The sequence below is a fragment of the Micropterus salmoides genome, unplaced genomic scaffold (assembly GCF_014851395.1).
Source record: "Micropterus salmoides isolate LMB-PRFRI ecotype aquatic unplaced genomic scaffold, ASM1485139v1 Ms_hic_scaffold_4259, whole genome shotgun sequence".
In the NCBI taxonomy this organism is placed as follows: Eukaryota; Metazoa; Chordata; class Actinopteri; order Centrarchiformes; family Centrarchidae; genus Micropterus; species Micropterus salmoides.
In genome coordinates, this window is record NW_024043661.1 from 9,712 (window position 1) to 30,677 (window position 20,966).

At 41.0% G+C, this 20,966-nt stretch overlaps 3 long non-coding RNA genes across 3 annotated transcripts; 1 reads left to right on the forward strand and 2 right to left on the reverse strand.

Annotated features, from left to right (window-relative positions):
- Positions 1-6,320: 6,320 nt before the first annotated feature.
- On the forward strand, positions 6,321-12,771 carry LOC119887685. The gene is made up of 3 exons (XR_005441793.1): positions 6,321-6,442; positions 6,808-6,866; positions 12,709-12,771. It is a non-coding gene; the product is annotated as an uncharacterized LOC119887685 (long non-coding RNA).
- Positions 12,772-14,305: 1,534 nt separating this feature from the next.
- On the reverse strand, positions 14,306-15,307 carry LOC119887686. Its single transcript, XR_005441794.1, has 2 exons — positions 15,257-15,307; positions 14,306-14,518 (listed from the first exon to the last, which is right to left on the reverse strand). It is a non-coding gene; the product is annotated as an uncharacterized LOC119887686 (long non-coding RNA).
- Positions 15,308-15,314: 7 nt separating this feature from the next.
- Positions 15,315-17,769, reverse strand: LOC119887687. The gene is made up of 5 exons (XR_005441795.1): positions 17,706-17,769; positions 17,386-17,440; positions 17,003-17,086; positions 15,951-16,095; positions 15,315-15,491 (listed from the first exon to the last, which is right to left on the reverse strand). It is a non-coding gene; the product is annotated as an uncharacterized LOC119887687 (long non-coding RNA).
- Between the last annotated feature and the right edge of the window lie 3,197 nt (positions 17,770-20,966).

A 20,966-nucleotide genomic window follows, 5' to 3' on the forward strand; every position in this document is an offset into this window, starting at 1 on the left:
ACTGCCTTAATTCTACGTGGCATTGATTCAACAAGGTGCTGAAAGCATTCTTTAGAAATGTTGGCCCATATTGATAGGATAGCATCTTGCAGTTGATGGAGATTTGTGGGATGGACATCCAGGGCACGAATCTCCCGTTCCACCACATCCCAAAGATGCTCTATTGGGTTGAGATCTGGTGACTGTGGGGGCCATTTTAGTACAGTCAACTCATTGTCATGTTCAAGAAACCAATTTGAAATGATTGGAGCTTTGTGACATGGTGCATTATCCTGCTGGAAGTAGCCATCAGAGGATGGGTACATGGTGGCCATAAAGGGATGGACATGGTCAGAAACAATGCTCAGGTAGGCCGTGGCATTTAAACCATGCCCAATTGGCACTAAGGGGCCTAAAGTGTACCAAGAAAACATCCCCCACACCATTACACCACCACCAGCCTGCACAGTGGTAACAAGGCATGATGGATCCATGTTCTCATTCTGTTTACGCCAAATTCTGACTCTACCATCTGAATGTCTCAACAGAAATCGAGACTCATCAGACCAGGCAACATTTTTCCAGTCTTCAACTCTCCAATTTTGGTGAGCTCTTGCAAATTGTAGCCTCTTTTTCCTATTTGTAATGGAGATGAGTGGTACCCGGTGGGGTCTTCTGCTGTTGTAGCCCATCTGCCTCAAGGTTGTGCGTGTTGTAGCTTCACAAATGCTTTGCTGCATACCTCGGTTGTAGCTAGTGGTTATTTCAGTCAAAGTTGCTCAGCTTGAATCAGTCGGCCCATTCTCCTCTGACCTCTAGCATCAACGAGGCATTTTCGCCCACAGGACTGCCGCATACTGGATGGATTCTTTGTAAACCCTAGAAATGGTTGTGCGTGAAAATCCCAGTAACTGAGCAGATTGTGAAATACTCAGACCGGCCCGTCTGGCACCAACAACCATGCCACGCTCAAAATTGCTTAAATCACCTTTCTTTCCCATTCTGACATTCAGTTTGGAGTTCAGGAGATTGTCTTGACCAGGACCACACCCCTAAATGCATTGAAGCAACTGCCCAGTGATTGGTTGATTAGATAATTGCATTAATGAGAAATTGAACAGGTGTTCCTAATAATCCTTTAGGTGAGTGTATTTCCAGTATAAAATTTATGGTTACATGGTTTTGCTCAGGAGAAAAAATGAGAAATGAGGAAACTCTTCAAGATTACTTTTCTTATGATTCTCTAGTTTTCAAACTTCACTAAAGAATAACATGATAATTATTACTAAAACTAAGAGGCAAATGCCACTACCAACTTAACAAGGACTATTATTTAAACCAAACAAAACACAGTTTATAATGAAACATTCTTTCAGCCCACAAAAGCATGACTTGTTAGAGTCGCTCCTTTTCACATTCCTGTGGCTTATCATGTTCACATCAGCTAAAAACAAAACAGAGCGTGGTGTTGGACCTAGCTAAGCAAGCTAGCTAGCTCCGCCGTATCGTCACTTCCAGGCACTTCCTGGTTGCAAAAACTTAACATGGCCACGTCACGATGACTATGTCCATTTCTTATATACAGTCTATGGTTTTAGCTAGCAATCGTTAGCTAATATAATTGGTTAGTTAAATAGCAAGTCATATCTTTACTTCTAACTTAACTTAAAACAAAACAACAAACACCTAGTTTAAACAAAATATATGATCAATACTTAGACTTTTTAATCTTGTAGCAATCGTTCCAGTAGTATAGCTGTCTGTGTCCGCCAAAACTGAAGCTCGTGCTTATTGCACTGAACAACCTCCAGGGCACTGAGCTGTCACTCAAAAACTCACCAGCCAACGGCGACGCATCCCTGAAAAAGCCCGCTCACGTGAGACATTTGTGTCAGAACTGCAAACAAAAAGTCAGGCAGCGCAAAAGGAGAGAGCTGGCAGCGTGAGCACGAAGCTGAAAGGGACAGCAAAAGTCTGATCAGTGAGAAAGCAGTTGAGGGAGCTGTAAACAAACAGATATTTTATCAAAAAAGTAAAAGACCAAAAGTGTGTTTGCAAGAAATGAGTTTTACTTTTGACTTGACCTTTTTTTGCTCGAGTTAGTTTTATTCTCTCTCAAAGTCATATTTTTGTTTGATAACTGAGAAGTTTTGTTTGACTAAAATGGCACAAATCCGACAGCAGAGGAAACAACCAGAAGTATTATTTTAAGCCAATAAATACCAATTGTATTTGTATTACTTTATCAATATTCTTTCTTCTCTTTGTTGAGTACACGTCTGCACTGTAAAAAAAAATCTAAAAGAAAAAAACAATCTAAAGCTAATAGGGGGCTTAGGACCATGTTAGGGTGGCTTCAGCCCCCCTAAAATAGGCCTAACGTCGTCCATAATATTAGGGCTGGGCACGTTATATTATTATATTATTATATTATTATTATCGTGTTAAAGCATTAACCTAATTAACGCCGGCAATTATTTTAACAGTTTTTAAAATATCTATAATTATTTTAAAGGTCCGTTGCTCACTGGCTCTGAATACCCCTGACATGCAAACCATGGGTCACAGGAGGGGTGGGATGTTGATCAGCCTGCAAATCACCCACCCAGACAAGCAGTAGAGGGAGGCTTCGGCAGACTACGCTGTCATCTTTTTCCAGTATTTTTCCACCCGTGTCCAGTTATGACGGCGGCAGGTGAGCTTGCTTGTTAACGTGATTTTAAGTTTTTAACCAAGTGAAGTCTGTGCGAGTGAACACATGCACCTAAGACGACCGCTGCAATGTGTTCCCTTGTTACAACCTACCCCACTATTGGGGTAGATTCTATTTTCAATTAAATTTTATTTATATAGCACCAAATCACAACAACAGTTATCTCACAGCTCTTTTTATAAAAGAGCAGGTCTAGACTGTACTCTGTGATGTTATTTACAGAAACCCTACAGTTCCCACCAAGAGCAAGCACTAGGCGACAGAGGCAAGGAAAAACTTCCATGGTTCTGCTCGAGGTTTCTGCCCCCTGGTTGGGCTGTGTAAACGTCATCGTTGCGCTGAGCAAATCAGAGGCACAGGAGGGCAGGACTTGCCCTCACCATAGTAGGATTCACAAATTTGCGCCCTGGGTAGCCCTTTTGCATCATTTTTTTGACGTTTAAGGTTCCGCGGTCAAGTTAGCAACACACAACAAATATGCAACGTCCAGTAAAGTTAGCAACAATAAATATGCAATATCCTGTGAGACTTTCAAAATAACACGCGAGCGTTTCGAAACGTTGCAATTTGGTAAGGTTTGGGCACAAAAAGTATCATCAAGATCATGGTTTGGGTTAAAATAACTACGTAGGTCAGTTAACACATTAAGTTAACTTACATCATTTCCGTAACTTATGCAATTTACGTAACTCACGTAACTTCAATAAAAATATTTAATGTTTGCTTTTTGTTTCACACAAAAACACAGGTCTCCTGGTTCAAAGTCCGTGTCTTGACCATGCGTCCATATGTGACGAGTCAGGGAGTGAGAACGGATTGGTTGAACATGTTGGCGACGTATGTTGTGCGAGACGAGAGATGTAGCTCATTGAACGTTTTTCACACCAAACGACATGGAACTTTACTGATTTACGACTCCAACTCTCTTGTATGGAGGGATTATTTGGTCAGAACTAAAACTAAAAGTCGAAATCAAAAAACGAATGAAAGAAATGAATTTGGTATTTAGGATTGGGCATTTAGTCATTTAGGCATTTAGGATTGGGGATTTGGGGTTCGGGGACTGAGTGGTGTATGCAAATGAGGAGGCGTGACCCAAAGGCCGTTTGGAAGGGCTGAGGCGCAGAGGCACTTTATGGACTGCAGGGGGAGCTCTGACTGCCAGCACACTGCCATGAAAGCAAGCAGAGGAAGTGAGCAGGGCTGGAGGGAGGACTATCATTTATAATACCATAACTAAAAGTGTACAGCATTTCTGTCCATGTGGCCTTACACACAAAGTCAACAGTGAAAGGAATGCTATCCATGTGACGAGAAAGCAGCGGACAGTACAGCAGGTAAGATATGATAACATTACCAAGTTAGCTATATTAGGCCAACTGTTTCTGACATGCATGAGTTACGTTACTGTCGGTACATGCAGGTTTTAAATGTGGCTATTAACCCCAATGTGGTGTGAGCGAGGGGCGTGGCGTGAGCGGTGCTACAGTCCGCAGCCGGACCTTATTGAGTCTGAGAGCTGACCGGGTGCGCGCGCATGGGGGCAGCTCCTGTAGCAGCAGGGCTGGTAGCCATGGCAGTGAGGGAGAGACAGTCACCAAGCTAATCATTGAATTCGGTTCCAAATAGAACGAGTGGCCCTGAGAGGACTAGAGGCAGCCGATTTTTATACTCTCTTTTTCAGAGCACCAAACCTTTTAATATGCATTGGTGTATATAGACAGTTTCAACAAATATGACAAAAAGTGTTTTAGAAGCAACTTGCCTACCCTGCCTTTAACCTCTCTGTTTATTCACGGCTAAGAATTTCATTCAGAAATGTTAAAAAGAACATTTATTTTGAATAAGTGGTTGTATGGGCTGGATGCAAGATGTTTGATTAGTACATGAGACACCTTCTGTTTTGTGTTTGCAATTTAAAAATGACAGTGAGATGAAAGTGAGGCTCTTATTAATGTCTGTGAAGATTCTCAGTCATCCAGGTCATAGTTATCCAACGAAGGTTAAAGTCAAGGGCAACTGGACTTGGCTCTTATTAATATGTAATGTTTACCCATAATTAAATTTGATCTAACAGAGGTTGACTCTGAAGACTTTGCAATTTAGTCAATATGTGTACTACATTTAGTCATTTGGCAGACGCTTTTATCCAAAGTGACTTACAATTGAGGAAAAACATACAAGCATCAACAGAGCATAAATACATTAAGAGATCTACAACACTGCAATCAATACAAAAGAATTGTAATGAGATAGAAGAAGAGGAGCACAGGAAGTGCATGCTAGAGGTTAGGAGTTAGAGGTGTTGTAAGAGAAAGTGTTCTCTGAAGAGATGAGTTTTCAAGAGCTTCTTGAAGTTAGAAAGGGACGCCCTGCTCTGATGGCGTGTGGTAGCTCGTTCCACCATCGTGGTGTCACCGATTAGAACACGGACTGAGACTGCTTTGTGTGTAGAGATGGCAAAGCCAGGCAGCGTTCAATGGAGGAGCACAGTGGCCGAGAAGGAACGTAATCTTGTAGCACTGGATATAATCTTTGACTTTAGGTAGATGGGTGCAGACCCAGTAGTCACTCTATATGCAGCATTAGTGCATTGAATATGATTCTGGACGCCATGGGGAGCCAGTGGAGGTCACTCAGTAATGGAGTGACATGGGTCCTTTTGGGGTAATCAAAAATCAGACGCGCTGCTGCGTTCTGAACCATTAGTAGGGGTTTCACTGCACAAGCTGAAAGACCTGCTAGGAGGGAATTTCAATAGTCGAGGCGAGAGGTAACCATGAAGCCAGAAGCTGGGTGGCGTACTGAGTGATGTAGGGCCTGATTTTTCTGATGTTGTATAGAGCAAAGCGGCACGACCGAGACACAGCAGCAACATGGTCTGAAAAGGACAGCTGGTCATCATTCATGACACCCAAGTTTCTCACCACCTTGGTTGGAGTGATGGTTGAGGAGTCAATTTGTAGTTTGATGTTATGGTGGATAGATTGCTAGACTGGAATGACCAAGAGTTCAGACTTAGAGGAGTTTAGTTGAAGGTGGCCTTTATCCATGCAGATATATATACAAGAGTCCGTCCGTGATCCGTGCCGAGACAATCTGTCAGGAAGGATAGGTAGAGTTGTATATCGTCTGCAAAGCATTAGTAAGAAAAAAAAATCATAAGTGCTGATTGCTGGCAGACATGATTCCTACATTCCCTTTCCCATGAAAATAAGACGTGATTTAAAGTTTTTGTTCAGATGATTGATCATAACAGCAAAAGAAGGTATGAGTATGGAAAGTTTCCTCTATGAGCTGAAAAGGTCAAGTTATGCTAGAAAAGAAATAGCTCATTTGAAGTTATATGTGACCTTGTTGGAAATGTAAAGCATACGTGTAGGAGCCATTATACATGGACATGTCCCCCCCACATTTCAAAAGCTATGTTTTGTGTGTCTTATCAATTAATCTCAACTCCGCATCAGACATAAATAAACAGACATAGATAAATAAACGGTTAATTGGGCATTCTGGGCAGGGGCCCATGGACACTTGGGGCCCAAGTGTGAATCACTCTGAAGCAAATGTTAGGTGAGTTTTCTCATTGTAAGAAGTTAATGCCATCTATGTAAAGATGTATGTGTTCCTCTGCAGGTTATAATCTGAGTCCTCAGGCCATGAAAAGCATCATGTGGCGCTACAGCACAAACAGCAGAATCACCTTTGATGATTTCATGAGCTGTTGTGTAAGACTCAGAGCGCTGACCGGTGAGTGGGCTGAGGAAAGCATGAAATCTGAGACAGCATTAAAAAAGAAAAAGGACAATAAACTCCACTACTCAAACATTAACAGAACTAACACTGGCAGCTCATTGAGAGCTTTATTTAGTAGATATATCAGCTATTTCAACACATTGCCTTTTTTACTGTTGGATCTCCTGTAGCTCAGCTTGTCCGTTTTTGACAGAGGACCTTTCTTCTACTTCTTTATTATTTTCTGAATGAAACAAATGTTAACTTCAAGATAAAGATAAGATGTGACCAAACAAGATTAGAAAAGCATTTAAAAGTTTTTAAAATGTTCATCAAGTAGGATGTTTTAATGTGTGTGTGTGTGTGTGTGTGTGTTTCAGACCAGTTCCGAAGGAGAGACACAACTCAAACTGGCAATGCCACATTTCAGTATGATGACGTAAGTTTCCTCTCACTTTTTCCAAAGCTTTAATGTTGCTTCTGCTACCAAGAACATCTGAGTCCGTCATCACTGCACATGAGAACCGGCTGGTTGAACTGAAGCTCCTGAGCTCCAGAGTCAATTATCTAGAACAAATGTTTAGTCAGGTAACTACCAGCAGGCTCAGTCTGCAACGTCACTGATGATGATGGCAACATGGTTGCCATCACCCCCCTTGAGGATGGTTCCAGGGGGTTCCCAGCAAAAAAGGGCAATCATTTATTTTCTCTATAATTCCATCCATACAGTAACATAACGATCATTGGTCATTGTTTTCATACACTTTCTGTAATAAAACATCTAAATGCAAAAAATTCCTATCATATGGGGGTCTGTGGACTAATCTGTGTACATTTGGGGGTCCTTGATGTGAAAAGTTTAAGAACCACTGCTGCAGACGGTTGCACACACACTACAAATAAATAATGTACTTTACAGTGTAATATTATTAAGAGTACAGTTTAGACATGCCGCATCTGAAAAGTGTCTTGACATGGGCGCTGTACAATGTAAATGTATTTGAAAACTAACATCCTATTGCTGTAAGGTGAAACATTCAAATGAGTCTGAGAACAAAACCTGATGGGCTGGACAAAGATTAGAGGCTTATTGTTTTTTAGTGTATACGTGGGCGCTGTATACGGGGAAAAAGTTAGGACAATTCCAAGAATCCAAAAAATAGGTTAAAACTAATATCAGATTATATTATATTATACATTATATAAACCATCATCACTGAGTATATATATATTTCATATATAATAATAAAATTAAAGCTGCATGCAGCGTTGGGCGGACCCTCGCACATGTAGTGCGTCGAGGTGTGAGGCGGCCACCTTTTTTCAGAAACGACTTACTTCCCGTTACCTGTGGGTGGTGCTATGACCAGTGAATATTTTCATGTAGATGTGTTGAGGGCGTGATTTGTAGAATTTTGTTTTGTACAGCGAAGTTGCAACAACCTCCTTTGTCATGGCGAAGCATCGAACTTTGATGCCACGCCAAGGACACACGGTTATCCGAAAACTGACAAGATTCACAACATAGCATCATTAATGTCTTAAGGCTCTTCTGAGACTGTTTTGAAGAAGGTGAGGCAAATATGTTGGGAGTAGTACATAACAGCGTAAAACTTGACACTTCCTGTTGCCAGCAGGTGGCGCTATGACATTGTGTATTTGTTGGCATATAGATGTGTTCAGGTCGGGACTCATCCTACATGTACAGTTTGGTGCAGATCTGAGCATGCACACTGAAGTTATAACAACTTCCGCCACAGATAGCGCAACTTTTCATTGTCAGTGCTTTTAGAAGTCGATCGGACTAAATCCGTAGGAGGAGTTCGTTAAAGTACAGAGTGTGTACATTACCCAAAAATGACCATAAAATTTAAAATGGCCAACTTCCTGTTGGGTTTAGAGCCTCATGGAGTGATGCCCTAAACCCAACAGGAAGTTGATAATTAGTTAAAAAAGATAAAAAGTTTGGTGAGTTTTTGAGCATGTTTAGGCCCCCAAAACTGAGTTTACTTTGCAGAAAATAAAAAATAAAAAATCCCTTCAGTTTCAATAGGGACCTCGCATGTTTCATGCTCGAGCCCTAATGAATGGTGTCTTTGTTTTTAATCCAAATTGACCAAAAAGTAACACCTCCATATTGACCAACCAGCCCCCTGCATCTGCATGAAATAGTTTGGTCCTGCTTTAGCGCACTCATCAGTGACGGTGTTAAGCTGCAGTCAGTAGATGCGCCAGAAACTAGTGATGGCAAGTTCGAGTCTTTTGACAGACTCATTCAAATCTTGTTCATTAAAATGAACTAACTGGTGTGGTGGCAGCCCGGCTGACGGTGAGTGTCCTGTTTATTTCCCCCTTTTTGCTTGTGATTCTGTTTTCCCCTGGTGTTCTGTTTTTTCCTGTACTCTGCCTGCCTCCCTGTGTCTCCTTCCCTGTGTGTGCTCTCTCTCTCTCTCTCCCTCCGCTCCTGAGCCCAGCCAACGACCCGCACCTGCACCTCGTCAGCCACCTCCTCTGCCTGCCACACCTGCCAGTAATCAGCCTCATCTCTGACAGCACTTCTACCCCGGTTCTCCAGTCAACCCCTGCTTGATCGTCGTTGCTCCTTACCCGGTGCCACTTCACCATTCAAGCTGGCACGTATTCTGCATCTTTTCTATTTCCCTGTGCTTTGTCTCAGCTGTGTCTGACCCTGTCTGTCTGTCTCCCCTCCAGGTCCACTCACCTCCGTCCTCCGCTCCGCCAGCTGCGCTCGCCACCCTGCCCTCTCCCCTCGGACCTCTTCCACGGCGTCCTCCCGGCTCCTCCCCGTACCTCCTTGCTTCCTCGGTCCCCAGTGCCCCCGGCTCCCTTGTCTCAGTCTCCTTGGTTCCCCGTGCCCGTGTTTCCCCGGCGTCCGCCACTCCCTCACCTCCACTCCCTCAACCCCGTATCCCCTTCAATAAAGCCTGTTCTTCCCCAGAGTTGCGTTTGGGTCCACTCTGTCCCCACACCACACTGTAACACTAATCTTTTTGTTCATTTGAACTAGGCTGGTTATTGCGGCGCTGCAGCCCTCTAGTGTTCTCAAACACGGAAGGCTGCCTGGCTTGCTTTATTTGACAAAGTATAATGCACAAATTCACCTCCTGATTACTGTAAATCATCATTATATAAACCCCCCTGGGCCCACAACCAAATTCAAACCATGTAAAAACCACAGAAATATGTTGTCTATATGCAGTCCACTACTCCGCCTAAATCCTTCTCTTTTCACAATCTTTCCCGAGTATACAACCAGACCGGCCAAATAAAGGCTTATGTCTATAATTACTATCATTATCTCTGAAGTCCACATTCATACAGCAGCCTAACATCCTTATCCATGAGTAAAATATTAATCAGATTTGCAGTAAATATATTGAAGTAATAAGCTTGATACATTATGTGAATAAACACACTCTTATTAAAATTCAACCAATTTAATAATAATCTGGATCAAGCCACCAAGTTCTTAAAGAACTCCAGCACAGAGAGAGGAACAAAATAAACACATATAAACGCAGCAGTTTGGCAGTTCTGGACGCAGAATGGGCCACATCAGGTCCTGATTCTGCAGACAGAGAAACACACATGAGCACATTGCTCTCAAACACTGCAGGTTGTTCACCAGTCACGAGCTGTGAAACAACAGCACGACTCTGTTGGTAAATAAAAAGGTTACGTTACGTTGCGTTCTCTGGCAGACCGGATCAGCTGTTAGCTGTTTACAGAGCTAACGCTAACGTTGCTACGTGGCTGTGTTTTAATGTTTTAATTACCGGGTCTGTTTGTTTTGGAGAGGAGACGAACTCTGAGGTAATTCAGCTCCAGGTAGAACCCTGTCAGGACTCTGAAGTGGAGTGGACCCAGAACAACTCTCATCAGCTATTAGCTGTAATGTTAAACACTAGCAGGACTAAAGTTACGGTGCGGCTGTGTTAAAACTATAAAGCACCACATCACTGCGCTGTAATAACGGTATGCTTTATAAAATGTCACATAATTAACAAAATAGCTATATAATGTCAGTCCAGTGACTGTTACCTGACAGCCGACCTGCCTCTCACTCTCCGGCGCTGGCAGTCACTCAGCCTGCCGAGTGAACGAAAGACTGAGGAGGACCCATGTGAGCGCTGAACGAGTCGTTCATTTCTGCTAAACAGTAGGAGCTGTCACGTGACAAATGAACGACTCAGATCTAGAGACCCACAGTTGAGAGTCATGAATTAATCAATTCTGCTTCCTGTGCTGACGGAGCCCATGCTGCTGCCGTGTGACGAGTGAACGTGAGAGTCCAAGATCCTTCACGCATGCGTGAAAATGAACGAATCACTCACTGAGACAACCCGTTCCTCCCGAGTCATACACATGATTAGGTCTTATGAACGAAACGTTCATTGAACGACACAACACTACCAGAAACACAGTGATAAGCTAGCTAGCTACAGTCTAGTGTTAGCCTACATTTCCTCAACATTTAATCAGTACAAGGAAAAGTTTAGCAAGATATTCATATTAAATCATTGTCCCTGCCCCTTTCAGCAGACTAACAACAGATGAGTCAGCAGCAGCCCAGTCTCCCCATAACTGTAGCCTCCCTGTCCCAGTGAAGAAGGGGAGCAGCATTGTGTTAATGCCAGGGAGTCTGTGGGAATTTCTCTGTGTCTCTGTCTCTTTACCGTGACAAAAAAGACAATGAAATTTTTCTTAATGACAGAAATTCAAACACAAATTATTTTCTCACATAATGATCATTATGAAATAAAATAAAAACACCTTCCTGTCTGTACTGGATGCTGGACAGCAGCTTATCTCAGCCTGCATGTAAGTTACAGACTATATTAAAATAATCCAGTTTGATTCGGTCATTTAGATTGAATTATGGCCGTTAATGACATCTATAGATACAGACTTTATTATTCCCATCATGAAGGGATTTTATTTAAGAAACTTGCACACACACACGCGCGCGCGCGCGGTAGAAGGAGAAAGAAGTGTGGAAGCAAAGGAAGAAGGGAAAAAAAGTTACAATGATGAGTGAAGAAGACAGAAGTCATAAAGAGGGTGTTGACCCAGGTTTGTGGCCTGCGGATTTGACTGACAGGGAGGCTTTTTTTTATATTTCATTAATGATAAGATAATTTTATCTCAATTTTACAATAAAAATACATTGAGACAGTTAAAGACATTTTTTATGGTGGCTTTTAATCTTGCATCAAATAGTGAACTGCATCCTCTATGCAGACATGCATGTACAAATCACCAGCAGCAAATATTGTGTTAGTGCTAGTATTGAACTACAAGAAGCCAGACAGTTGCAAGCCTATAATTAGAGTTATGTAAAGCTTTTGATGGGACAGTTAGGTCCTAAGTTGTGGTAACAACAGCTGCGCAGGGGGTCTGAATTAGATTTTTTTGTCTTGGGGCCCAAAATTCCTGGTGGCCCCCCTGTGTCTTGAGAAAACTTATGTTATGGAGGTGCTATCTAAATTGAACTGACATCAAACATGAAATGATCAAAACTGCCACCTCTAAACACCACTGCCAATTATAAATTTAAAAACTTAAAATAAAGCTGTGAACATTTTTCTTTTAAGGATGTATTATTACTTTGTTTTGTGGCGTTACAAAGACAAAGCACACATCTACACATTTATTTTTACCATTATTTTCTGCCCACTTTGGATGCGGCAGAAGCAAGCTGTAAACACGACACTGACATATCACATTTTAAGTTTATATGACAAACACAGTTGCGTCTTTACACACCCAGCAGATATTGAGGAAGATTTATTTATGTATTTGGAGTCGTGTTTTTGTCCACCTGATGGATGTAAGTCCAAAATTCTCTCTCCTTTTTAGCTTTGGTCGCTAATAATATCTTAGGGAAATATTTAGCTCTTCCACACCGTCTCCAGTAGGCGGCGGTTTTCTGCAATCAAGCCAATACAAGATAAAGCCACTGACACTACCTGCCCAGAAACATATGGACAGACACAGTTAGAGACAGATAATATTGTCAGGAGTTGGTGGAGATCAAACCACAGCTAAGAGCAGAGTGAATATTAGACTTACATTCTGCAGCTGATTACTCGCCTTAACAATTTTAGGTGAAATATAATTTTCTTCAAACTTTCCAACAAAACAATCAGTGCAGCTTTAAACACTCAGATAACTCAGAGCCAAGACAAGACAGCCAGGTGGGTGATGAGTGTTAGTTGTACAATAACACTGGATATGTGTCTCTCTCTCTCTCTCTCCAGTTTATCCAGGTCACCATGAGCACATGAAGAGGAAACAGAGGGGACACACCAGCCTTTTATACTTTTACTATTAACAGCATGTACTTTCAATGTGTATTTTTTGTTTAACAAATGTTTAACTTAATGCCACTGTCACATTATCCAACGAAGGTTAAAATCAAGGGCAACTGGACTTGGTTGAAGAGACTGGAAGACGTTTCGTCCCTCATCCAAAGGACTTCTTCAGTTCTGACTGACTGGCAGGGAAACTCAGCTATTTAACCTCAGTGGGTTCATCGATACCGCTGGTTCGTTAGTGTTCCTTGTTGCTGTGACGACAGTCGTTACAGTCGTTAAGGCTACCTGTGGCCAAGACTGAACGACCATCGTTGGTATCTTCACCTGAGGCCAATAGGTTACGTTTGTTGAGTTTCCTGGGAAGTGATGAAAGAATACATTTAAAACTATATAATAAATATATATTCATTTATACATATATATATATAAATGAATAGAAATATAGCCGGTACCAGTCTTGTGAAAAAAATTTGTGATCATTTGGATCCCCTTTAGATCTTCTGGGGGGCCAACAGGGCTGCATCACATGATTGTTGGTCTGTTGGACCGTCTGCGCTCCATCTGGAGCAGCTGTGGCTCAGGAGGAAGAGCGGGTTGGCCGTTAATTGGAAGGTCGGCGGTTCAATCCCTGTCTCCCCCTGGTTGCGTGTCGAAGTGTCCTTGGGCAAGATACTGAACAGCTGTTCCGCCAGCGTATGAATGAGTGTGAATTTTAGTTTCTGTTTGAGCACTTAGGCTCAGTGTATGACTGGTGAATGCAGATGTAGTGTAAAAGTGGTCGAAAAGACTAGAAAGGCGCTATACAAGTACGGATCATCTGTCAGTGTTTTCCTCTCCTCTCAGCGTGAAATCAGTGTACAATTATTATCATAAGAAGTCTGAGTTCTGAGGTATTATTTTTTCATCTGAACTTGGGATTCAAACCTTTGTGTCCATGCAGAGTGGCTGGTCTACGGTATATAGTTTCAAAGGCAAACCTACCAATGTCCTTATTGTGATGTCACCATGCACCGTGCATTTTTACAGTGTCCCCTCAGTCAACGCCATTAATCTTATTGGGAGATCCTAAATGACAATAAAAAGTTGAAGAATGGCACCAAAAAGCAGAGATACATGTCTGAGCTTTTCTATGGACCCTTCTGGGACTGTTTTCTGTTTTCACAGCTCTGTTTAGGTTTCTTTAATTGTGTGGTAGAAACTATTAAACTTCCTTATTTTATATTGTTGTTAAAGGGCCAGTCCAGTCTGCTCCTGGTGAATGAGTGTTTGATTGAGCAGACATTCTTTGGATTAATTAGTCTTGCGAGTGCTTGTCAGTGTAATTTCTTACATAAAACCTCTGAGCATCAAATATATTTATGCAATATTATATAATATTAAAATTATATTTAATAAGACACTGTAATTTTACTCAGATAACCATCAGTCTATCATTTTAATTATATTCTATGTCTAACCCCATGTTGAGTTGAACAGTTTGTGTACAAGCAGAGATGAAGGTAAAGTCATTCCTAACAATAACAGGGACAATGAACCAAAGTTCTTGCTCAGTCATTTTTATTTCAAACAGGACCTCATGTCATGTGAGGAAAGAGCAGAAGAGAGCAGGACAGGCTGACAGGATTGACTGCCAAGATCCTTGTTAGCTGTGAAGTGTACAATTGGCTTCATCCATGACGTGTTCTCTCACTTTGGCCAGCAGTTCTTGTGCTCTTTTACTAACATTAATCACACTTTGACAAGCTGAACCATGCTGTGAAAAAAAACAGATGCAAGTTTAATTTTGCAAACACAATGGAGGTGGGATTGTTTAAATGAGTGCTTTGCGTGTTTTAATGGTTTCCCGCCATGGAGAGTCGGGAGGGCAACGTATTAAATAAAGATGCTGTTACACTCACATGAAATTGCGTTTAGGCTTGTTAGGTCACATTGCGTGTAGTAAATAAATGTATTTGCATGTTACCCTCCCATTACTTTGCACAATGAAACTGAAACGCCCTAAATTGCATATTCATTAAGACAAAAGTAGTAAATGAACAACAATACAATATTTTGCACTTTTGAAAGACTCATTCTGCACGCACACCTTTAGTAGATCAGCTTACGCGTTAATTTGCGGGTTAATATCAAGTTTGAACACGTTTTTACTGACGCAAACCTTTCGTAAATCTGGCCCATGGTTTGTTAATTGTAGTTCTTATGGAAAGGCAGGAAACAATATGACCAAAGCTAGAGCATGATGAATTTCTTATATTATGTAATTGTTAAATGAATGTCTCTTGTTATGTGGTACTATCATTTCAGTACCCTTCACCCCTTTGGTTAGAGTAATAATTTTTATTGTTTGTTAGGCGCCTAACTGTATTGTTATTCTTGTGTGTTTCTCTGTTTATTATTTTGGTATATCGGAAATATCTGTCCCTCCTACATTCTTATTGTGGTACTATGGTGATGTTCAAACTTCTGTGAAAAGATTTTACACTGTACATACCTGCAGTGAATGGCTCTCACCATAACGTATAAAAGTAGCCATGTGTTCACATTCCTGGTAAGGAGGTCATATCTTTCACAGTTCTTCAAGGCTTTTTCAATTCGCTTTGCAATTTCGTCCGGGGATCCTGGTTTGAAGCCTTTAATGCCATCGAGGTAATTGTCCTTCTTCTCTTGATGATTATCTCTAACTTTTGCAAGTTTGTCAAATCTGCAGTTTGACCTATCCCAGTCACCTGTGTGTGAGAATAAACGTTTAGAAATATTGTATATAAACTTGATCCAAAATCTGGTACTTGTTCTCTATGTATTTTGTTTGCTCCTTTCTTACTTACTTTAACTGTACACAAGTTACAAAAGCCTGGAACCCAGCTACAAGTTTTTTACAAACACATCTATGGTATGTACACATAATGATTTGGGAAATGTTCTAGTTTGTCATCTGAGTCTGACGAGAAAATAAATATTATTTAGTGTCTAAATCAGACATCTCTGGAGCCAAAAATCGATTAGGAGCTTCGGGCATGACAAAACATTTGTGTCGTGATTATTCTCCTCTCTCTTATCCAACATTATGTAGTAATATGTCTACTACATTTAAATGAACATGAATATGCAAAAAAACTTACATTGGTGGCTCCTACACTATATTTAAATGAGCATACTTCACTTTAATTTTTACTCACTACACGTACCTGTGCGGTGAACTATGTCATTATCACCTTGGCCAATGTCTCTTTCTGACTTTGGGCCCACATAAATGGCATAGTGCATGTACAAGGGCTTTGCGGTGTTCTTGAGACATTTCCTGGGAAACACAATTATATCTCCAAATTGGTACTGTGAACAGAAGAAGTCAGAGATGCAGATCAACGTTTACATTCAGTGCAAAGCAAATCAACACAACAATCAGATTTAGTAGAGAGTTCTAGATGGAGCACAACCCTTCTGAGTAATGTGTTGTAATAACTGAACAATAAAGCAGTGGCTCGATGAATATGTTATCTGAAGCAATATATATCAGTCAGAGTCAGGTAGTTTTAGCTGAGTTTTATTCCTCAGGGGTGCAAACAGCAGGATTAAAGCTGCCAACGGATTTTGTTTGCCATCATTTCAAACATCTTCATTGTCTCTCTTATCGTGAATGTAGGACTGAATTCCGCTTATTATTGTTATTATACTGTAGATGTTAGAGATACAAATCTGTTTAGAAAAAGAGATGACTGGTTGCTTTGTATCACGGTAGATCAAAAATGTGTTGGTACTCTTGGAAAACTGGGGGAAAAAAAGAAATCTTGAAGGCCATCCAGGACAAATCTATTGGTTTAATAAAATATCCTCTGTGGCTTTTGTCTTTGGATTAAAAACTTTACAGTGTTAGGGTTTGAGAGGGAAAAGCATTTTCTCATCAAGCTGCTTTTCAGACCCCAAAGCAGTGCTTTTTGGCCAAGATATACTTTATGGATATTACTAAAACATTTTCTACAATAAAAGACACAATACTATATTCATAATTATCACCTTAGCTATGATTTAATTTTTTTGCTGTTGTTTATTTAGGTCACACAAAAACTACTTTGTTAAAGTTGAGAAGGAAAATATATTTGTATCAGTCAAACTGTAGTGGCAGTGGAAGCTTGGTTGTTACTGGCTGGTTATCATTGGATTATTTTCAATAATGGTAGCACCAATAACAACATAAATAGATGAAGAATATACAACTATAAATAACAATAAAGCAACCTACCCCATTAATCTCTATTATTGTGATCACCAGCTGAAGGATCACAGCAACCAAGATTGGCTTTTTCATTTTTGCAGCAGTGGAGAACTGACATGGTCAAAAGAGGAGAACATGTTTTAGACATTTATAACAAAAATCAATTATACAAACCATGATTAACTGATTTTACATAGGTTAATGTGTGCTGGCTACAGCCTTTTAAAAAAAGGAGTGATGAACATGCTAACCCACCATTTTAAAGCCTCTGTCTGTGAGTGTTTGACAGTCACACAACAATAGTTGTGCCTGATTTAAGCAGTGAAACTGAGTTTGAAGAAGGACAAAGCTGAATACTGGAAACAAGAAACAGGACTGAAAGACATTGGGCAGATACAGTCAGGACTTACCACTGATGTGTTGAGAAGATGGTGACTGAATACTAAAAATTAGCCTCTTAGCTCCCTGAAAGTACAAACACTCACATTAGTTTAACAATGCATTGCAGTCTTATATGCATATTTCTGGAATTAGCACCAGATACAACCAGCGGCCTCACACATGAGACAAAACATTTTCTGTCATTATAATTCAGTTTAGAGCAACACACTGAGGTCAGAATTTAGAGCAAGCAAAACCCTTCCAGTTTTCTGTTATGCCTGCCTTAAAGTAGTATTTCATTTGCCATAGTCACTGGAAAAATCTTTGCAGAATGAATTGTTTCACTTACCTTCTGCAGTGAGATGGTAGAAGCGTGTTGTGGAGATCAAGGGTTCACCTTATATACACTAAAGAACAACACACCTCATATCTTTGTCCAGCCCACCAGGTGCTGAATCATTTGAATGCTTCCCCTTTTCATTGCCATCATGAATTAATTTGAATTGCAAACATCACTAACCACACAACCATTGATTCACAAGATAAATTGTGTTTTTTTCCTGAGTTGCCGTCAACCTTCAACCTTCATACATTTTTCACTCATCCATGCATTCCATTCACCACTGATGCCACTGATATTCAAGTTTTTTCTGTTGTAAATAGTTATGTTGTTTATAGTTTATTTTATAAAACATTCTTTTTTGGCACTTTAACCTGCTTGGTCTCCCCCTTATTGTCACATTCAATGAGCCGGGATGTGACACTGTGTAGATCAGTATTTTCTGTGGTAATATTCAATAGGGGTTAAAACCAAGAGTATTCCTTCAGCCTCTCATTGGTTAGTAGAGAGAGTGAGAATCATAGTGTTCCTAGACAGGTCTATGATACAATGGGATGTCTCTTTCACCATTTTACCAAGCATTAGGGTTAAGGGGGTTTAATACTTATATATGTTGCTTTATAAAGTACTTGCCTCATCACGAGCCTATGGTGAAAAGGGTTACATTTAACATGAACATCCAACATTATAACATTGTAGATAAGTCATAAAATGTGGAAAAGCATAATAGGTCTCTTTTAATAGTTCCTTTCACTGGAACTAAGGGGCCAAGCCCGACCCCGGAAAAACAACCCCACACCATAATCCCCGATCCACCAAACTTTACACTTGGCACAGTGCAGTCAGGCAATTACAGTTCTCCTGGCAACCTCCAAACCCAGACTTGTCCATCGGATTGCCAGACAGAGAAGCGTGATTCGTCACTCCAGAGAACATGTCTCCACTGCTCAAGCATCTGGTGGCGGCATGCTTCACACTACTACATCTGATGCTTTGCATTGCACTGATTTAAGGATAGATGCTGCTCGAAACCCATTCCATGAAGCTCTCTATGCACTGTTCTTGATCCGAATCTGAAGGCCACACAACGTTTGCGTTGTTGTTCTCTGCTGCCACCAAGCCAAAGTACTTCTTAAACGATGCTTCGATGAATTGAGTACTAAAAATGAAGTTTTATAAACTACATTTGGGAATAAAGACCACGCCTCGAACACGTCCCATTTCGGCTCATCTGTTATCTTTCCCTCTGATTCGTTTTTTCACATGACCTGTGACAGACATGGAAGAACATGCTTACCTTAAACCATGGACCAGGAGTGCATTCTCAACCCCTCAGACAGCGATCAGGCTGAAGACATTTGGCAGGCAACTGATGCCGTGGAATCCTCGCCATCTTCTAACATCCAACCTGGTCAGAAACTTCGGCAGCGCTCAACAATCCACAATCCCCGGCGCTCCCTCCATCAACTCCAATATACCATGGTCTTTGCCATCCAGCTGCTCCAAGAGGAGATCCCGTCCGCAGGAGTTCAAGGGCCATCACCCCTTCCAGACGGTCCTCTCCGATCCACCCAAGATTCAAGCGGCGAACATCAATCAATGCTGATGCTGTATCAATGCAATCAGTCACATTTGCCCCCTAAACATTCTTTGTTCACAATGGGATCTTTTTCAGCACATCTTACCAATGATATCTGAAACGTCTTTCCATTTGAAGTCTTCTTGGGGCTCTATCTGCAGCAGAGCACATGAAGAAACGGTTCCCCAACACAGAGTCTCAACTTCCCTGGTTCTACGAAGTTCCAGAACACACAAAGAGACAGCTCACCTGCGTCTCCTGCTTACCTGCCGCCGGCTGACTCCGATCCATCGTTCTCATCCATCCATCAATCCATCTCTCCCCTCAACCCTCTATACCTCACCTTTCCATTCCCTCATCCGTCACTCTTATCTCTTCATCCCCACTTCCCACGACCCCTCACTCTTCTTCCTCACCCCTTCATCCCTCCCTCTGGATCCCTAGCACATTCTCGCATACAATCTCGGCTCTACTCCATCCGTCTCATACAATGAAATATCCTAAATCCATATCATGTTGGCGTGGTCTTTGAATCACCTGGTTTCAGAGGTAAGTACAGCTGTGTATCATCAGCATAACAGTGGTATAATATATTATGTCTACAGAGAAGACATATAGGATAGAGAACATGGAAATGACAGATTCTGTAAATGTTGAGAAATGTATATTTATTGCCATCCAATGCTTAATATCATTTAGGCAGTTAAAAATGGACTGTAAGGACTTTGAATCACGTGGTTGAGAGGTAAGTACAGCTGTGTATCATCAGCATAACAGTGGTATATTATAGATTCTGTAAATGTTGGGAAATGTAAATTTATTGCCTAATGTGAAAACTGTGTAGTCTGTCGTTTAGAATACTGTAGCATTTGACTTTCAGCACTTTTAAGGGGATTTCAAAGATACACATCTTTTATCTTCTTTTGCTGTTACGCTAAATTTGAACATCGTCATTTTGACATCATGTCTGATTCTCAGAATGAGTGAATTGCAGTTTTTAGGGATTGCTTTGTTACTATTATCGCAAGTATGTGGTAAAATTTCACAACGCTTAGTTTTTTTCTGTCACTGTGGTTCTATTCACACATGTATGTGTAATATTTCTCCACTCAGTACAAAAAACACAGCAGATCACCAAAAAGACTTTTATCACATATGTATTGTTTCATTTGCCTGATGCGTTCAGATTCAAAACTTCAGAATCACTTATCATAAGGCTTAATATATTTACTGTATGTGACTTCAGTGGGATTCAAACCCACAACCTTAGTGTTGGTAGCTTTACAACAAACAGAGCCACAAAGGACCACTGCAATGATTTCAGCATGTATATGACAGTTAAAAATGGATTGTAAGGACTTTGAATCACCTGGGCTGGTATTTATCAAGCTTCTCAAAGTGCCATTTTAGTCTTAAGTGCTGAGAATTCATGAAATTTACTCCTACTTTTAAACTTTAGAATAAAAGCAAGTTAACAAATTTCTCAAAGCTAAGAATCACTCTTACTCTCCCAGTTATTTAAGACAGCTTGAGAGGTCTCTCAAGTGGTTAGGAAATGCCATTAGGGCTTGTGATGGCGCTGTGGAGACAGAGACATGCGGAGAGGAGAGGAAGAATTCTGACGACGGGCAGTTAGTAAGGCGGGATCGGACAGCGCAGGCATAATCCTTGTCAGCGAGTTGGTGAGGGAC